The sequence below is a fragment of the Lagopus leucura genome, unplaced genomic scaffold (assembly GCF_019238085.1).
Source record: "Lagopus leucura isolate 7727_CA_CO unplaced genomic scaffold, USGS_WTPT01 Super-Scaffold_100004, whole genome shotgun sequence".
In the NCBI taxonomy this organism is placed as follows: Eukaryota; Metazoa; Chordata; class Aves; order Galliformes; family Phasianidae; genus Lagopus; species Lagopus leucura.
Genome location: NW_024962264.1, coordinates 35269746 through 35286565, shown reverse-complemented (window position 1 = coordinate 35286565; position 16820 = coordinate 35269746). Strand labels below are relative to the sequence as shown.

At 34.3% G+C, this 16820-nt stretch overlaps 1 long non-coding RNA gene across 5 annotated transcripts in view; it reads right to left on the bottom strand.

Annotated features, from left to right (window-relative positions):
* Positions 1-13187: 13187 nt before the first annotated feature.
* LOC122180367 overlaps positions 13188-16820 on the bottom strand; it is an 83908-nt gene continuing 80275 nt past the window's right edge. For 2 of the 5 annotated variants that reach the window (XR_006179029.1, XR_006179033.1), the window contains one exon: positions 13188-13272. This is a non-coding gene — a long non-coding RNA (uncharacterized LOC122180367). Of the gene's footprint in view, positions 13273-13548; positions 13621-15182; positions 15327-16820 lie in introns of those variants that run through there. The other 3 variants (XR_006179031.1, XR_006179034.1, XR_006179030.1) reach the window with 2 other exon arrangements.

The following is a 16820-nucleotide window of genomic DNA, read 5'->3' as shown; positions in this document are numbered from 1 at the left end:
CAAAACTGCCCCATGCCTATATGGCTAACTGGCTAGAAAGCAGCTTTCAAGAAAATTACTTGGGAGTGCTAGTCAACAAACAATTGAATGCAGTAAATCAGCAGTGTACCCTGGTGGCAAGGAAGGCCAACTGTGTCCTGAGCTGCATTAGCAAAAGCAGAGCCATAACATTAGGTAATCATTATTTCCCACTCTGATCAGTACTGGAGGGAACAGAAAGGAGAGCTAGTCTTATCTACGAGGTGCACAGTGATAGGAGGAGATGCAGTGAACCCAATCTTCAGCAGATTACATTTTATGATGCTGTATTTAACCTCAGTTTCACAAAAGAAATTTCCCTTGAGAGACTCCAAAACAATTTCTCAGTACTTCGTCCAAAAAAATTAGTTACTTATACAAATCTAAACAGAGATAAGATCACAACTCAACTTCCTAATTTCAAAAATGTAAAAGCTACTAATTAACTACTGTTAAACAATGATTTCAGTACTGGCAACATTCTGAAGCGATATCAAAACAATACAGAAAACAACTAGAACCAGCATTCATTTCACTCATTCAGATAATCAACAGCAAGTAAAAATGAAAAGTAAATAAAACTAGTTCTGAGTTCTTCAAGAGCAAGTCAGAGCATGTAAATGGAGACACACAGAAATACTAGCATTTTGTAGTTTTGGAGTTTTCATTTTTTTAACTTCATCTTTCAACAAAACAAGAAAGAACAAACAAAAGTGACCTTTCAGAGGGAGAAAAGATGTGGTTGGTCTTTAAGAAAAGATTTTATTCCACCTGTATAATAACCTACTGGGAAAAATGTGTGCTTTTAGCAAAATGTCACTGTGCTGTTGCTGTTGTTCCAGCACCGTGATGAATAACAGGCAACTCTGTGAGATTGCTGTGGTTCACCCTGCACTAGGGTCACTGACCACTTATCACTGCAGGGATCATTGCAAATAATGATGGTGGAGAATGTTGAGGTAGCCGAATAAATATTTGCCATTTCTTGAATAGGAAAAATAAACATCTATAAAAAAGAGCATGCCTCTGAATTAGGAGAACAATTTAATATCTATTTTTTATTTAAAAACCATCAGTATGAATTAAAATATTCATAAGACATGAGGTTGAATGTAGCTGAAATTTAAAACAAATACATACTTACTTGTAAATAGTCTACAGTAAAAATAAATACATTAGCCTGCAATGTTTTCCTTTATATCTGCTTGCATTTGCTTCATTCCAAGCAGTTATATACGCACTAGATAATTAAACACTTGGGGAAAAATCTAATTTTGTTTCATAAAAAATGCAAATAAAAAATACTAATTGGGAACACACAACTAAACCATAGAAGCAATTCATGTATTTGTTTAATTTTTGCAAAGAAGTACTTTTGTTTCACTCATCCCTTACAACCATCACTGCTGATAGTAACATTCCTCAAAAATATTCAATATAACAATAAATAAATATCATTTACAATGACAGATAATATTCAGTATGTCATATGGAGTAATGAAAATGTATTTGAAATTTTTTCAGATGTTTGCAGCTGGTAAGACATTACAGAAGGATAAATTCAAAATAGCACAATTTTTTACAGTCATTTCTCTGGAATTTTAGTGAAACTTGATTGGTTTACTTTCTTGTGTGTGGGCCACAGAAAATTCATAATACAGGAAATAAAATGTAGTTTTAACTCCTGAGTTATCCACTCAGTTTTAACCTGATCCAACGCTCAGCAAAACTCAGAAAGGGTCCTTTCAGCAGTAGAAAATTTGTTTTATAATCAAAACAATGCTGTTTTTACTTTTCCCATTTTTTTTCTTTGCTCACTCAAGGAAATATATCAGCACCAAGTAAGAAAATTTTTATTTGAAGGAAAATAATTTAAAAAGTAGATATCATACTCACGTATAAGTTTAGAACAAATTCAAAATAAGTCTAGCAGAAAAGAGAAGAATTTGAAGTTACCAGGCAAAATGTAAATGTAAAATCCAGCTCATGCTTTCCCCCCAAAACCCTTAATTATTTTCTCCTATATTTATTTAAAAATAAATTAATATACATACTTTGATATTAAATATTATCATTTTCTATGTTAAATAATCATTATCAAGTTTTTTCAGAAGCACATTATAAAGTCATATGCACCAATCTTCCCCAAACTCAGATTTAAGTGTTTGCTCATTCTTCCACTTCAGAAGCAGAGAAATCCTACTTGTCTCTGGACCAGTAAGAACTAACCATCAAAACTTGACAAAGTCTCAATAAGTGAAAAAATATTTTCCACTGTAGAGATGGTTAATGAATTTTGCTAGTAGAAGTTTAGCAAAGATAAAATCTCTTTCTTTCCAAACTGCTTATAAATAGTTCTACTCTATTGACAGTATGCTGCAAGCATAAATATTATATTCCTTATGGTCTCATTCAGGAAGGATCTCAGATTAAAACTGTGTACATTCTTGGATTTGATTACACGAATGAAAGTTACCTATGAAAAGTATATTTTCACCCTTTGCAATGAATCAGTTTCAATAACTACTCTTCAATAATTCTGAAGGTCATGATCATTTAAAAGATAGTCTTATAAGTAATGACAATTCTTCACATTCACCAAACAGCTGAAGTGAGGATGACTGGAAAAGGAAACATCACTAAAACTAGATTTCAGCTAAATGCATCTTTGTTTTGCATGGTGACAAATATGTGCTTTGAATCCTAATCTTCTCAAACAATTGCAGCAAGCCAAATCCAGGCAAACCTCCAAAATGGTAAAAGTGTACCCGCTTTCATTCAAATGTGGAGCAGATGGTGTGATTTAATTTTATGTCTGTATGACTAGGATGAGTGGGCGATGATGAAGGAATTCCCCACAAGTCCTGTAAATCAGTGGCTGAAGTGCTCACAGACCTTTAATCCACAGCCTTTTCCAAAAGAGCATTTCATTAGTTCCATGTTCCTCTGTAAAATTTTTTCTACATAGCTTCAATATTTTCAAGGCACCTGTTAAGGTGCAGAGCAAACATCAATAGTGTTACTAAAAGGCTAGAGCTATAGGACAGTTTTCTAAATTACTCTTGTCTGGAAAGAGTAACTGAGGTGTTATTCAAATGGTCTGCAAATTACCTGACAGGGCCTTAGGAGGGGAAATCAGAATGAAGCATGAGGAATGGCATTAAGAAAATGGATTCTCTGATAATTTTTCTTCTCATCAGTATGGTGTGAGACAAGTCCTTCGGTCACATGAATACCATAAGAACAGATATACTGAAAGAAAGTAGGAATTGGAATTGATTGGATTTATAATCTACTACTTATCACGTCACATGTTGAAGGCAAATATTGGTAAGAAATAACAGATATATATATATGTCCTAGTTTTGGATGGTACAGGATTGACTTTTCTATTTGAAGTTGATATGTTCCTACTTTGTTGTAGATCAGTACTTGCACAGAGCCAAAGACTTCCCAGTTCTCATGCGGCCTTGTCAGTGAGGAGCTGCGGGTGCATAAGAAACTGTGAGGGAATATAGCCAAGACAGCTGAACCAGAAGGCAAAACGGATATCCCACAGAATATGATGTCATGCTTCACAATAAAAGTTGGGCAAAGGAGGAGGAGGAGGTATATTTGGAGTGAAGGCATTTGTCTTTCCATTACCTCGATGAGCCCTGCTTTCCAGGAAATAGCTAACCATTCGCCTGCTGATGAAAAATAACAAGCATATTTCTTGTTTTAATTTGCTTGCATGTGCAGTTTTTGCTTTAACTAGTAAACTGTTTTCCCCCATCCTACCTGGGGAGGGGGAGTGAATAGTTGTGTGGTGTTGAGCTGCCAGGGTTGCTCTATAACAACAGAAAAATCCTAATCAGACTGAATAAGGCTGAACATACATAGCTATTGGCATGGAATGGCTCTCGCTAGCAAACTCCCAACCACCCAGCTTCTTATTTAGCAAGATAGGGTAAAAAATAGGAAAAATGAGAAAAAGAAAAAACTGTTTCAAGATAAGCTCAGGATTTACTAATTACCTCCACAGATCAAATAGGCTCAACTTGAAGAAATTAATTTACTACCACTTAAAATAAATAATCACTAATCTGAGTAAAGGAAAAAAAACAAAAGATACATTTTGCAGGGCATAATCTACTATTTATTATCATACAAGGTATAACCTGATTCCACAGAAGCGTGGTTAACTTGCCTTTAGAGTAGCAAAACATAAGCATGAAAGGGAGCAACACTAAGATTAAGTTGCTCCAAAGATTACTCATTTCTGCAAGTGATATTACCTACACTACGTATTTAACATTGAAATGCGCATGCTGCAAACTGCACATGAACACTACAGACTTCAGAATAGTCACAGACACCCATACTGCCTAAAAGAATGGTATGTCATTAGCACAGAAGCTAATGTACTACCTATTTTTCTAGAGTAAATCAACCTGAAATGGGTTCCATGCAACAACTGTCTAACTGCTAACAGAAAAAAAAATTATATTTCTTTGAAATTCAAACCCCAATAAACACACTGTATTAAAGGAAGAACAGACCATGGAGCATTTGATCATCTTCAATGGCCTAAGAATATCCCAAAATGCAAAGCAAATGACTGATTTTTATGGACCAAATAATAAGCAGACCTCTAAAACTGCAATTCCTAGACTGCACATGAAAGAATCAGAACACCTTTCAAATGCAATTTTATACCCTTCTTTGAAAATCTGTCTTTAAAAGAGCAGAATGGCTACTATCTTCCCCTCTTCTTTTTCCCTCTTTTTTTTTTTTTTTTCTTCCTATTTCACAGATGTAGGATACAATCAAAGGTCTGCTTCTGATTTGATGAGAAATATTTCCTGTGTCAATTACTTTTTCAAATAAGTCTGGAAAGATCCTTTTTGACTTCAGCTCTCCATAGCAATGACTTTTCACCACACGGAACTTGAAAAGGCTCAGAACTCTGGCAGGAATATTTAAGAAAGTCACAGAACCAAGGTGAAGGAAAAGGTTTCCCTTTAGTGAAAAGCAATTAAAACATAGAATTACAGGTATTTTTTGTTTTCTTTTTTTTCTTTTCTTTTTTTGTTTGTTTGTTTTGGTAATTTGAGAAACGTGGATATTGAAATCCCACCTACAAAGAACAAATGAAATTTTTAGAACAGTTAGACTGTCTTGAGGAAGATTCTACTTCTGCACAGAAGCTATCTCCTTCCAGATAAGCTACCAAAGCTGGGAAAAACAATTAAAAATACAGAAGATTGAAATTTAGACAACACAGTGAATAAATCCAAACTACTGAAGTTTTAAAAGGAAAAGAACATTTGTAATGACATCTCAATGTATGAAAAGTGTTTGTAGGTGTACTTTCTTGTTCCTCTACGATCTCACTGTAGGCTAATGAACATTTTTCTTTAGTGGCTTATCTTCTCATCAGGTCAGCCAACTGATCCAGTTCCCTTTACATCCATGAGGCCATTTCAGCTAATGGAGAAGAGCTGGTGGAATGAATCCACACTTTTCATTTTGTCTGCATACCAGTTAGCTAGGATTAAGTCTAATGTGAACTGTCCCAGCTTTTTATTTTTATTCAACATTTATGTATTCCTGTCCTATTTTAACTTTATGTGTTATCTTTAAACTTTCAACATGTGTTTATAATGACGCCACTCTGAAAAGTACTAGAAGCCCTGTATTAGGAAAACTTTTAAAAGCTGATCACACCTCCATTGGGAGACTTGCATAAAGTAAACTTAAAACATTCACATGGCAGTTCAAATAAAGCTACCTTCATTCTGTAGAGCTCAAAGATAGCCATGGTGGGCATCTTTCTTTTTCCTTTTCCTTGTATAGATACAGTTAAATAATTATTGCAAAGAGGTTAAAAAATAATTATTTAAAAAAGAAGAATGTTCCTCGTTTGTTATTGTTTTTCTTTGGGAAGACACGTGAACCTGTAATAAAGTTAATCAAAACAGTACTATGGCAATAACATAGTTCTCTATTTGCTGGACACCGCTCTGTCATGTCATGTGTGAACATCAGTTTCAACTCATGATAAAACGGAGTCTCTTGCCATATTGACTATAAATTTTCCATGCCCAGTTTTTCATCCATTATTTTCAAAATACGCAGTGTCAAAATACTGAGAACATACAATTGTGTCTTTTAGAAAATCTCAGAAGAAAAATCATGAGGATATTAAATAAGAAAATGAAACAGTCTTAAAACTTACACTCAGATTACTGTAAACTTCTTCCTAAATAAACTTCCTCAAGTAACAAAATAGTTTCCTCTTGCTTACGGTACAAAATCTTCATTCTACAATACAATCTCTAATAATACTGTTGGATCACATCAATAAATCACAACGAAATTTAGAGAGAACTCCTTTTACCAGAGCTAAGAACTTGTGAGCACCCTTTGCTAGAAGTATACTTCCTTCATGGACCATCTTTAAAGACAGTCTGTGGCCTGAGATACATTTCTAAAATAAAAATATTTCTACAGTAATAAAGGATGAATAACTTTTAAGGTATAATCCAAATAGAAGTTGTTTAATAAAAATATTTTGTCAAACAGGTTCTAGGACACAAGGTAGATAATTTATAATTTGGTTCCGTTCAAAAGTGACATCACCATTAATTACAAAATTTATTTTTAGAGTCCTCTGTCTAAAGAAATATCAATGCAAAATCTTAACCTTCATCTTAAAAAAAAAAATAGAATTAGGAAGATGGTCCAGATAGTACCAAAAACATCCTCAAACTCTCAATGTCATTGAATAAGAAAGTTAAAAGGGAGACAAATTAAGGTTTTTCTGAAAGAAAGGCTATAGTTGTAGCTCTTGATCTTTTCACCTAAGGCCCTGAAGTGGAAATTGGGAAGGAGCTGGGACTTCCCCACGAAGAATATTCCATTATTTCTTTGGGAAAGCCTTTCCATTGCTCAACTTTTCTGACAATCAATGAATTTCTGTCTTATCCAGGAGGAATTTTCAATGAAGAAAATTACTCAATTATTTAAGGTAACATGACAATAATAAAACATGTGAATGATTAGCTACTCTGTTTAGAATGATTATCATTTGTGCCATTGCTTACTATTATAAAATTAATATTGTACAATACACTGCACAGTTGCCCAGATTATGATTGTGATTTCCCTTGAAGCACTAAGGATTCAACAAGGTTTCAAACAGATGCACTGACGAGATTACTGTTTGGTGTAAATGTCAGGATTTGACTAAAGAACAAAGCAAGGAATGAAAATAAGAATAACCTGAAGAAAATGGAATGATCATGGAGCACAGAGAACAAAGAAAAAAACACTTGTTAGAGTACATAAAAAATGCAGTAAGTCTCCTTTCAGAAATGATAGCAGGAATAATTTGTAGCCTAATAGTCTATTCACTTTTAAGCTCTCAGCTGAAGCTTCACAAGTCTAATTCACAAGACTATTCACCTAAATTTACATCACTGAACATCCAGACACGCAAAATACTTAAGTATATGTAATACATACACATAGAGACCAGATAGAATATTTACCTATTAGAATTATTCTATGAGGATTTTGTTTAAAAACTTGAAAAACCCACTCTTTTCTACTACAGTGCATTTTATTGATAGTCCCAAAAACTCTTGTAGAAGTTTTTTCTATTATTTTATAATTGTTATCACTATTCCAATTAGCTAGTTGACATGCAAAGTTGAAATGTTTCCCAAGCTCGCGCATTAATTAAAATTAGAGCCTAAGACATCTACAATCTCAGTTCAGCAAACATAGCTTTTTTTTTTCCTCCAAAAACAAAAGGCAGAATTAAGCATAACTAAATTTTTACATTTATGTAATCCTCAGGGTGCCAATGGCCACGATTACATACATTTTCATCTAGGAGTGAAATTTTACAACCTGTAAAAATACTTGAAATTAGAAACAGAAGTGCAGTGCAGGCAAAAGTAGTCTAAAGGTGTAGATAGGCTACAGCTAACCTCTAGAACTACAGCTATACTCCACGCACTGCTATGGGTTTTCAACACCAGCTCCTACTCCGTTTTTTGACTAAACAAGTAATTCACCGCTTCGAAAGCTTATTGCAGAAATAAATTCTTAGATCATAGCATTACAAGAACACATCCAAAGAAGAAAACCATACAAGCTATTTACAGCAACATCCAGGTAGTGCATGACAGTAACACAAGGTCTGTTAATCAGAGACTGTGGAACCTGTCAAATAAAACTTTTTTTTTTTTTTTTTTTAAAGTTCAAATTGCAGCAAATGAAGAAATTGAAATTGCAATCCAAACAGAGTACTAGAACATCCCACGATTTCTCAGGTACCCTGCACGAGAAATTGTTTGCTCAATATTCTGCAACACGTCATTTATCTGCATATCATTTTTCTGCTAACACTGTAACAACTTCTTTTTTTTCCTAGCAGCATATACATTAAGTGCTGCTCCAAAAGTAATGCTGCCTATTTGATTACATTGGCCCATCACATCAAACGCAGACATTGGCAGCATGTGAAAGTTAAACCTTCTCAAAAATATTCCTCTGTATTTTGTCACTGTGTGACAGATGGAAGCAGAGGAGCAGTCTGACAAAAAGGCATCTGACATGGAAGTGCTTATGAAGCAAAGGTGTGTGAATTAATTCTTCCATGAAGAAAAGTGACATACATTGACATCCATCAATGCTTTCTGAATGCTTTTGGAGACCAAACAGTGGATGAGAACACACTGAGGTGGTGAATAGTGCATTTCAGCAGTGGTGATAGCAACATGAAAGGCAAGCCTTTCGGGACAGCCATGCAGATTGTTATGAGCATGGCATGCAGGCTCTTGTTTATCACTGGTAAAAATACATAGCTAACGTTTTTTAGTACATTGAAAAATAGTGTTTTATAGCTGAGAATTTGCTCTATCAGAAGTTTTATTATGCTCTTTGTATCTGTTGTAGTTTTCACAGAATTAAATAGGAGGCATGACTTTTGGAGCAACCTGTGTGTATATACTTATGTATATAATATTAGCAAAGTTGACTCTAGTGTTCCATATGGCTTACACATAGTTTATTAAAAAAACTTAACTGTTCTTTCTGTTACAATGCTCTAAATTCCCCCCTGAAGGTACTAAGCAGACACACGCTTTGAGGTTTGCATTAACAACAGCCTCTAAGATGGTTTGCAGAAACAATACTGAATGTTGTCTGTATCTCAAATAGTTTGTCTATTTAAAAACAACAACATTTTTTTAGCTCTTATTTTTAGAACATTCTAGTTCATTTGCCAAGACAGCTCTGTACAGATTTACAGCAACATCTTGAAGCACTGATAGTAGTGATGGGAAACACCAACTTTTAGATTTCCTGTGACTATTTCAATGTGATATTGCACACATAAATTTGTGACACATTTATTTTGTATATATGTATAAATGCTGCATATAGATATATATGAAGTACAGTGATATGTACATGTTTCAGATAAATACATTACAGCTGTGTTATGCAGCATCTATTTGTTTTCAAGGAATTGTTATTGTAAGTGAGCATTTGGGCAATGTTTTGAATTATTACTAGAAGCCAAAGGCAAAGAAAGATTTGATTGATTCGTAGTTTTATCACCAATATTTAAAATACGGTAATACTTTGCTTTAGGTGGAAGTATTTTGTTCCAATTGATTCATCTACGTAGTCTGTAAGCTGATAGAGGAAATTACTATAAATGGAGCTAAGAACTCATCTTTAACTACATACATAGACCTATCATTTGCATACGACTGCTATCTTCAAATCCTTTCATACTGTGGAGTAACAGCATAATGCATATGCCCTGCCATTGCACAACTACCTTTCAGCAACAGTAATAATTTCTTCCACGCAAGTCAAAGCAACTTACTTTTACTCACTTTGATTCAATGTAGCTGCTGGAAGCAAGATCATGTAAGCCTTTGGTTGGCATTTCATAGACTGGCACTGCCTAGCACTCGGCTAAGAGGCAAAGACTCTCTAACCTTCTGTAAACATGTAAGTTTAAAAACCCAACTCATTTTTTACTCAGCTTAACTGTTTCTCAACTTTTTAATATTCATTTTCTAAATATTAGAAGATTTACTATACATGATAATAGTGAAAAAAATCAAGAATACTACAACTGTAGGACAGCATATTGTTATTCATACTATCAGAACTGAGAATATTTCTCTGAAGTTTTTAACCATTCCTGAGATGATCACCTTTATGCACATTCTTATCCATCTCTAACAGACATTTTTCTTCAACTTGAGTAAACTGCTCTGTAGAGAATCTCATTAACAGGAAGAATGCCTGTCCTTTACATAAAAGTGGTTTCATTTTAATGGTTACAACTGTATTAGATTTTATACCCAAATATATTTAGCCTTTATGTAATTACAAACCTTTATGAAGGTTGTGCTCAGAACATTCATAATGAACTTCATTCACTAATGAAGGAGAATTCCACTTAAGTCTCTTTTACTGTACATTGAAAGGGATGTATTTCAGTGGCAGAACAAAGGGATAAGGCCTACCCAAAGAATGGTTAAAAAAAATAAAGAAAAAAAAAAAAGCAATCATTACTCCTCCCCTCCACTCCAAGTTTAGTTAACAAACTCTCCATTGGTATAGCAATACAGAACACCAAAGATGTCAGAATCTTTCCTGCTGTCTTCTTGTGACACACTGTATGTGTCTTTCAATCACTCCCATAGCAGCTCTCTGTTCTTTACAGATTGTCTTTATGTACATATAGGTGAAATCAATGTCCAACATTCCTTACAGAAATAAAAGTTTGTTATGTGAGAGTTCCAAGCTGTACAGGAGTGGTTCCTATCAACTTCCAGTGGTGTCTTCCTTGCCTACACTCTGGATGACTAATGAAATACGTCTAGACATGATTACATAATTAAGAACAAGACTTTAAACAGCAGAATTAAAGAAATATGTGGAATATTAATCACTTTACTGAATAAAGTATAAAAAAACCATTACTATACAAATACAGGCTTGTTGAAAAATGGATTGAGAACAGTCCTGAGAAGGACTTGGGAGATAGTGGTTGATGAGAAACTAACATTAGCCAGCAACGTTTGCTTGCATTTCAGAAAGCAAGCTGTATCCTGGCCTGCATCTAAAGAATTGTGAGTAGCATGGAGAGGGAGGTGATTCTTCCCCTTTACTCTGCTGTCATGAGGCCCTTCTCTCATGGATTATTGTATTCATCTCTAGGATCCCCAACAAATGAGGGACACAGACCTCCAGCAAGTCCAGAAGAGTACCACAAGGAGAATCAGAGCCTATGGAGACAGGCTAAGGGAGATGGGGTTATAATGGCCTTTCAGTAGCTAAACTGGATCTAAAAGAAAGTTACAGAAGAACTGTTTTTCATGGAGTGCAGTGATAGGACAAGAGGTAATGGCATTAAACTAAAAGAGAGTAAACATATTAGACATTGGGAAGAAATTCTTTACTTAGAGGGTAAAGGTGAGGCACAGGAACAGATTGTCCAGAAAAGTTTTGGATGCCCCATCCCTGGATGTGTTCAAGGCCAAGTTGGATGGGGCTTCACACAATGCGGTCTAGTGGAAGATGTCCCTGCCCACAGCATGGAGGTTGGAAATAAGTGATCTTAAGGGTCTCTTCCAATACAAAACATTGTTTGACTCTATTATACTTTGTATGCTACCTGAGCTGTGAAAAGAGACAGGAAACAGCCTCCCAGACAACAGAAAACACAAGTTAGCTTAATTAAACCTAGTTCAGACCTCTTTTCTAACACATTTTAATATCAAATACTTTATTGCAGGATTCAAAAATACACTGCAATGTACAGCTGACTCCTATTTGTGAGCAGAAATTTCAATTGTGTTCTTTTTTCTCACAAGCCGTGACATAACCACTTCTACAGTTCACACATAAACCTCATTAAAAATTTCTGAAAGAGCAGTATCTGCTTCCTATCTTACAGAAAGCTAACATTATAAAAACGTTCTTAGTTCATTTATGCTCAAGATGTTTATCTGCTGAATTTCACTTTCATTTATTTGTTCAAAACTGTTACTACAAGTAGACTTCCTCTTCAATAATAGCTTTCATAGAGAAAAAAGGAGAAGCATTTGCCATCTGCCACTAAATTCTAATCCCTGTACAGTAATCTTCTACACATAGCCTAAAGTATGCCTTGAAAAAGGGACAGCCCTACATGAAAAAGATCAACATTTCTCCATCCTACCAAGTTCTGTCACTGGTTAACATTCTACTAAGTGAATACGAGGTCATTTACATTATTAGTTTTTTTTTTAATGTAAATTCATTAACAATCAGCCCTATTGGCTGTTAGCAGAAGAATAACTGAGAAAATAGCTGAAAATATTGAGTTTAGTGTATTTATTATGATCACATTAATATACCCCCATATCTTGCATGCTCTCAGGCAAAATGAGACTTATCACATGCCATTAAATTTGAGGAACCATAGCAACATTTTAAGAGGAATCTTATAAAAATGAAATTCGGTGTTGTAGGTTCTTCTGAAGTTATTTGACATTTCAGGGTCACATTTAATACTCTCGATCAATAATGTAATATACTGTACACTAGATTTCAGTCAGTGGAAAGACATTTTTGTATGCATGAGTTATCTACTGAAGTTATCATAATAAGAAACTCTTCTGTTAACCTGTCTTTGGATTTATGCTTTTTCCCTCTGCTTTTGATCAAATCTATGATAATTTTCCTAAGATAAAATAGAAAGAGATGCTGGGGGGGGGGGGGGAAAAAAAAAAATCACTCATCTGAATGCAAATGGGCTGTTTTTTTTTCCTCTAACTCCCAGGGCTTATCTTTTTATTACTATCTTAGAAAACAGGACAGTCTGGTTAGAGCCAGGGGCTAAATCAGAAATGACTTGACAATCCACTGATAACATGACATTTTTAGAATATACACTCTGCTCCAAGCTCTAGCAGCTATGACTGAATCATAAACTGTACAAGTCAGTCAGCCTAGGATTTGTTTTCTACATAAAGACTTAACAGTAATTCAAGGGTATTTTATTGCCCGAAACAAACTTTCATCTAGAACATTTATGACATACTACCATCACAGGTCAGAAAAGAAAGATTAAATGAAATAGAAGTTTTGTTAACTAGATTTTCTTTGCTTATTTGTTTTCAATTGTATGAGTATCTGTAATTCAGTCTTAACAGTCAGGCTTCTATAAGTCATGGTATCTTTTTAGGTTCTCTGAAAAAAAAAAATGTGAAGAGCAAGATCAATATGTAAAATATAAGAAAAAAAACTGGGGACACATATGTACATATACACATGTATTAATGAGTTTCAGAGCACATCATTCAGCCTTCCATCTTTGTTGATTGGAACGGAAGACTGTACTGATGCAGTTCCCACAGTTAATCTTTTCCTGTGTAGAAATGTTTATGATTTAGGATCTCAGATGTATTCTAACTGCTTTATACTCCAGCCTATATGTAACATACTTTCATGTAGTCATGTATATCTGGCAAACAGGAACTTTTTTTCCTTTGGAAGAGGTCTCAGAAGGGTCTCAGACTTGTAACATCAGACCAAAATCTAAAGAAACATACAGACTAGTCACCAGATATAGTTGATTGCTGCAGGTCAACAGAAATTTCAAGAGAAGTGCTTTTCACATATATCTGGTGTTATATCTTCCCTTGAATTTCAATTTTTCCTCTTATGTAAGGGACAGAAGTATGAAAAGGATTGAAAATGGGACTTCAAGGTAGATGAAATTAAGGTATAGGAAGGTATGTGGTATCTCATAACTTTCAACATTGGTGGACAATTTGATGAAGGTTTTCTTTTTGTTTTGTTTTAAAGAAAAAAATTCTAATTACTCTCTTAATTTTTCCAGGGGTCTCTGGAGAGAACATTACTAATGACATGAGTATTTGCATTTGGCAATATTACTAACTACATCAATATACGCATTCAGCAAAGCATATCGTGTTTATGAAGCTCTTCTAAAGAACCATTTTTAGAGATATTGACTGTTTGTTAAAACAGTATGGAAACATACTTCCATTCACGCTTCACACCTCCATTTTTGCTAAAAGTATTGCTTTCAAAATGTACAGATAAAATTGATAAACTGAATATAGATACACTTATTGTTGTTATCGCTAGATATAGATTGTGCTGTGCTGCCAATTAGAATCATAAAATCAGAATTAATATAGTTTGTTAAAGTAAAAAGATTGTTTCTTCCTGATCTTCTAGTAGTAATACTACTCTGATATTATTCTGTTTCTGAGAACAGAAAATTGATTTACCACTCCATCTACTTTCTCCGTACAGCTCTTTTCCATTTCTCATGCACATAAAAAAAAGTCACGTACTACATTTGTCTGATTTGTATTTCTTTTCCCCCTCTTTTCAGCATTGAACTATATAGTTAATGCCAACTTCTTGCTTCTACTATACAGAAAGTCATCACACACTCCCCAAATTATACTTCTCAAAAGACATAAATACTAAGCTACGAATCAAGAAAGCTATTAAACGCACCTATCCTAGCAGCAATATCTTCAGCAAAGGGGTAAATTAAATGTGATAAACCAACCATCAGCTAAACAAAAGCATTGGTGTACTGGTGCATCAATTTGAGTTTAAAGTGTCCATAGCAGTTTTCAAGTGCGATCAAGTATCACCTTAAAGACAGATTTTAATTATGTATTAATAACAATTCAAATGGCTCATATCATTAAATGGTGAGATATTACTATTTCTTTAATTACTTGTGTGTTAAACTTGATCGTTGGCTGAACTGTAGTAAACCAGGAGGAAATAATTTTACACATTCAAAAATATTAAGCATATTTTATGTGTTTGTGTTGACATCCATATTTGCCAACTTGAAACAAAATCTGATCCAACATTATTTCATAAAAAATGCATGCTGCTAGTACCCTGTGTTAGTCAGAATAAGAAAAATGAAGCTGAACTGTGTATCCTGAGAATTCAAGATGTATGGATTCAGAAAGAAGAAAGTGATAAATTCTGAATCAGGATAAAAATGAGACAAGAGACAAAGAAGTAGGCTGACATAAGCAATCTCTGCATACTGGAGTTACGCTTGTTTATGTCCGTATCAATACATATGCAGGCACAACTATTGTGAAAATCCCATATTAAAAACATCCTTCCCCTCCCAATTAAATCAGTGTTACTCCTCTGAAGTTAGTTTTTCACAAGTTTCTTCTCTCTATTCAGGGCCTGTCAGACACAGCCACATATTATCTTCCAATAGCTGGACCCTTCAAATTAGAAAAGGTATCTCTGTGAGATTTTTAACAGAATGCAGTGCCAATTCATCTCTTGAGTTCTTACTTTCCTAACTGTGATAAAGAAATCACTAGGATAAGCATTTAAATGTTAACACTACAGATTTGAGAAAGGAGATTGACTCCAATATTTAAAATGGCAGAAACACTAAAATAAACTTTCCACTCCCCTGAAAGAAATGATTGTCTAACCTAGGCAGCAAGTGGTCTGGAAACTGTTTTCACAAGGCTGAGACCTTCACTACCTGCCTACTTTCACCAAGAGTATTAAAGTAAGTGAAAAATATGAGAAAGCCCCCCTTTTGGATAGCATACACATTCCAAGTTTTTGAACAAATAAGTCAGACATAATTCTCACAAGGCCTCCACTCTGATACATAAGGTTTCTTAATTGACACTTTTAATCTTAACTCTAATTTTAAAATTAGAATGCAATCATCACATATGTAAGATTGCATTACTGAAATCTACGAGCTAATATTCTTATCCCAGTTAAAATGAGACAAACAGATTGCTTTTAATGCTCAGTGGCATTCTTTTTATGGACTCTTATTCCTTCATAAACCACTTAGATATAAATAATCCATGCACAGAGCAATTAGACCTTTTCCTTGTTTTATAGGTTATAGTTTTCAGGCCTGTGTAAGCAACAAAATATTCTAAATCCTGTAGTGCAACAAAACACATTTAACAAAGAGTTGTTGAATAATTTTTAAATTATTTAATCACTTCTCATTTGTCATACAATTACAGCCCTGACTAAGCAACAGAGTCAGTGACTCAGAACTAAGAAAACAGTGCTACCTGAACTCATTATAGTAAAGAAAGGGTTAAAACGAAGACTACAAAGTGAAATGTAACAGCAGGATAGGATATCAAAGGAAATATATGAAGCTATGACTTCCATACAACTGAAAATTCAGAACTAAACAAAAGCTTATTGCCACACTCTTTATGGTAGAGAAGAAAAAGCTACCCTGCTACTTTTAAAACTATGATTCCATACAATTAACGCATCATGTGATTTACAAGGGGTAGCTGGGTAACTGAAATCAGAGAAAATCCTACTGCTTCAGCGGCCACTGCATCAAAACTTCTGTGTTTCTTCTACTTTGTGCAGAGAAGGAGAAAAACAGAATGAAACTGAGATAGAGCAGAAAGGTGTCTACCAGAAGGAGAGGTATGGCTGAGGTATATTTAGATTAGTCTGTATTGTTTTGGGGTTTGCTTTTTTTGTTTGTTTGGTTAGTTTTTACATAAGTGTTATTTATAATCTTTATACTTTAAAAATATAGTCAGGTTACACAAAATGGTGCAGCATCTGTAAAGACGTTCTGGGAGAATTAGCAGCAGTAACTGAATTATTTGCTCTCCTCTGTGTAAAAAAGATTCAATATTGCCAAGGGACTTACATTCAAGGACAGAAATAGAGCGAGAAAATTTTTCTTAATATTCCAAAATAAATTC